The sequence below is a fragment of the Orycteropus afer genome, unplaced genomic scaffold (genome assembly GCF_000298275.1).
Source record: "Orycteropus afer afer isolate SDZICR_OR568_19922 unplaced genomic scaffold, OryAfe1.0 scaffold00027, whole genome shotgun sequence".
Classification (NCBI taxonomy): Eukaryota; Metazoa; Chordata; class Mammalia; order Tubulidentata; family Orycteropodidae; genus Orycteropus; species Orycteropus afer.
The window spans coordinates 3,048,538-3,052,794 of record NW_006921614.1 but is presented as its reverse complement, the minus strand read 5'-3'; the positions used below and the strand labels follow the sequence as shown (position 1 = coordinate 3,052,794).

Here is a 4,257-nt window from a genome sequence, read left to right as displayed (position 1 = left end):
TTTTTGAGGTACTCTTTGAAGTCTTCTGTTCAGCTCTTATATATTGTGATTTCTTCCATTAGCTTTAGCTACTCTACGTTTAAGGGCAAGTTTCAGAGTCTCTTCTGACATCCATTTTGGTCTTTTTTTCCTGTCCTGTCTTTTTAATGACCTTTTGCTTTCTTTGTGGATGATGTTCTTGATGTCATTCCACAATTCTTTTGGTTTTTGGCCATTGGTGTTCAATGCATCAAGTCTGGTTTTTTGATGGATTCAGGATGGATATAATCAAAGTCATATTTTGGCTCTTGTGGAGTTCTTTTAAGTATCTTCAATTTCAAGTTGAACTTGCATATGAGCAGTTAATTGTCTGTTCCTCAGTCAGCTCCTGACCATGTTTTGGCTGAAGACAAGCTCACTGAGCTCACTGTTCTGTTGGCTACTATAAATGGTGGACACATGACATTATGCATTTGTCAAAACCCATAGGACTGTACAACACAAAGAGTGAATCTTAATGTAGGTTGTGGACTTTAGTTAATGTATCAATACTGGTTCATCAGTTGTAATAAATGGTACTATACAATTGCAAACCGTTAATAATAGGAGTAGAAGGAGTGTTCCTTTTACCCCTTTATATTGTTTTTCCTATTATTGGGAAATCTGTACTTTCTGCATTTTTTTTTCTGTAAACCTAAAATTGCTCTTAAAATAAAAGACTTTAAAGAAAACAAAAATAGCCATTACTCAGATACACCTTCTTCTCCCCTACCAGTCTGATGCTTGCAAACTCACATCCAAGTTGTGCTAGAGAGATAAATCCTTTTCTACAATACAAATTATGATTTTTGTAATTAAATTCTAAATGCTGTTATTATTCCAAATGTAATCCTGTTATTTATATAATCCTGTTGTTGATGTGAAGTAGTTTTTTATGCTCATTTCAATTTTTCAACCCTAGTTTATAGATTCTATTCAGATATTGTAGACAAAGAGCAGCAGGAAGGCTCATGAACCCCTCCTAGGTCTTAGCTGAGGGCAGAGCTTTGTCACTCATGACCTCAGTCATCTTTTAAGTAGAGTCCAAATCACTGAGCTCACTGCCAGTACCTATACAATGTAGAGTTCATAAATGTTATCTTTTGGATTATGAAGCCACACACTGACATACAGGTATGTTAAGTGATCGGTATCTATTCAGCATGTACAGGATTATTATTATCTTGGTTGCAGTTTGCTTGAAAAGTTGGATGGAATTCATCTCTTTTTCATTTGAGACACTGAGATGTTAATTCTTCATGGTTCTCTGTTAGGTTTATTTAAAGAGCAAAGTCTGTCCTGCTTCCCTATTTTAATGGCTTAGAGTGGATGGAATTTTAATTGTATAGATGCATCAGATACTCTGGAAGGAAACCAGATCTGTCCTCACTAGAGTTCTGTGGAGGTTTCAAGTAACAGGAATGAATATGGATCAATTAGCATGTGTTTCATTATGAAGGGAGAAAACAAACACTGTAGCCATTTGGTTCAAGAGCTTTTCAATTTCAAAAAACCACTTCTAAGGCCATGTAAGGCAAAATAAAGCCCCACAAAGAGTACTTTGAGTGTCAAGAGAGATCATAAAATAGTCTAGCACAGAAATCCCAAGATGGTTAAAATCTTAACTATGCTACTATGTGAAAAATGTCCCAGTAAGGCTTCCCACACTAAGAGAGGTCATCATGGAAGGCACATTTGTATCTGTTTCTCTCCAATTGGAATGACACATCACTACATTCACATTAAGTCTCATTACTGCTCAAGTGTGAAGTGTCAACTCGAAAAGAATGCAGTCTTTCCCACATACAGATTTCTGCAGTCTGAGTTGTGGGCTCTGCAATGTGGTTGGATGCTTTTTAGGAGATTAACATTGAGCATATTTTCTATAAAGCCTGCTAAACATGTCAAGTTAACCTCTTCATGCTGGCCTCCCAGAGGCTCAGGGAGCATGCAGCAAGTGCTGTTAGGAATTCCAGCCCCTTGAGGACTTCTCCACTCTCTCTCACATGGGGGAGCAGAAGCTTCAGACATGAAGCTTGGCTGAGCATGGGCATCATGTGCGTTACTGTCCAATGCAATCTGATGAAATTGATTTCTGTTAATAGTGATCTCTCTTAAGCATGACTATTGTGTTACTTGTTGAATTGTCTCCAACTCACAGTGACCCCATGTACAATAGAACAAAACATTGCCAATTCTTATACCATCTTCATGGTTGTTGGTATGCTTAAGTCCATTCTTGTAGCCACTGTGTATTTGGTGCCTTCCAATCTAGGGAGTTCATTTTCCAGCACTACATCAGACATTATCCTATTGTGATCCAGAGAGTTTTCATTGGCTGATTTTTGGAAGTACATCACCAAACCTTTCTTCCTAGTCTGTCTTAGTCTATAAACTCCTGTCCACCATGAGGGATGCTGCTGGTATTTGAAATGCTGATGGCATAACTTCCAGTATCATAGCAACACACAAGCCACCACAGTACAATAAACTGACATATAGATGGTGATAGCATGACTAGGCAACTTGTATGTTGTCCTATATCCTTTTTTCTAGGATTCATAATCAGCTGATTTTCCTATGTAAAAAATCATTATAATCCTTCACATTGTTGTGAAAATTTATATAACTTTTCTGATGTGTAAGTTATAACTTCTTTCCTTCTTCTCAGTTTTTGACATGTGGATGTGTGGAATCTGTGATTGTACAAACGAGTATCATTGGCTCGTGATAAAGACCTCTTATTCTTACTGGTCCTGAGACCAAGAAGAACAAAATGCTTTAAACAAAGGGAGTGTATCAAAGCAGTCTATAGAAGGCTTTAGTGTTCCCTTTTCTTGGGTTAGCAACTTTAAATATTTTACATTTAAAAAAATTAGTATTTTCCACTTAAATTTAAGATAGTTCATATTCTTAAACTGTGACTATATTTACTAACTAATTTTTAAAAGAAAAATGTAGTTTAGAATTCAATTTTCATGCTTCATCGAGAGGGTGAATAATCTAGTGTAGTAAAGCAGGTAAGAAGGAAAATCTTCACCTCTCATGGGTCAGGGATGGTCTACCACTTCTATCTTCAGGCTTTCACTTAAATCATAGCATTGAAATGAAAATTGTCCCTAGTCTTAGTATCCTTTTGACAAAAATATTCCACAATCTCCCTGCCATTCCATTTCAATATTTAATAAAATCTCTGTTGTTGTTGTTGTTATGTGCTATTGAGCTGGCCCTGACTCATAGTGACCCCTCTTTGGGTTTCCAAGGTGGTATCACTATGGAAGTAGATTGCCCAACCTTCCTTTCGAGGACTGGCTGGTGGGTTTGAACCGCCAGCCTTCTGGTTAGCAGTCAAGAGCCTTAGACACCATGCTACCAGAGTTCCATAATAAAGTCTCTAAACAGCTAATTTAAAAGTCTCCTGCTTCAGAATGTTGAGACTTCTGGTAAGATGAAGGCAGACAAGTGACACAGACCCTCTTCAACAAAGAAAAGAAAAACCAATTGACAGAGATACAAGATAATCCTGGAGCCCTGAACTTTGAAAGGAACTATACAGAAGTGGATTAGGCACCAACTAATGGAAAAACCTGAGCAAAAATAGTACAGAGACGGTCAGAGCTGTGGACTGTCAGCTACTCTGACAGGACCAACAGCCTGAATATTTCCAAGTGGTATTGGGACCTGAGAATTGATCTAAAGATCAGTCCTGCTCATCAAGTGCTGCAGGGACAACTGCACTGGTGGCCTATGACTAGGAAGGGAAACAGCAAGGAAGGAGACAACCTGAGCTGTTGACTTCCCACTGTATGGAGGGAGCAGCCATTTTGATTGTTTACACGTGGCAGCCATTTTGGATATTTAAAGTGACCAAGGGTGCAGCCATTTTGAATGTTTACAAGTGGTGATGGTTTTGGATATTTAAAGTGACAGAGGGCACAGCCATTTTGAATCTTTACAAGTGGCAACCATTTTGAATTTTAAAGTGATAGCATTCTCATTCAGATTCCAGGAACTTAAGAATAGGTTTTCTTTGCCAAGGTTGGCAGGGACATACGAGTGGTGGAAAGGAGACAAGTGGTGTGTGTATAAGTGCTGTCAACTAGCAAATAGAGGAGCACAATACCCTACTTGTGTAGATAACATACAAAGAAAACAAAAATCATGGGCAAGTCACTCCAACATGCAATCACCAATTAAATATAAACACAAAAATGTCACAATGCCTTGGAGACAACAGAG

At 38.1% G+C, this 4,257-nt stretch overlaps 1 protein-coding gene across 1 annotated transcript in view; it reads left to right on the top strand.

Moving 5' to 3' along the window:
• BMP6 (bone morphogenetic protein 6) overlaps positions 1-4,257 on the top strand; it is a 270,968-nt gene that overhangs the window by 140,383 nt on the left and 126,328 nt on the right. The window lies entirely within an intron of this gene.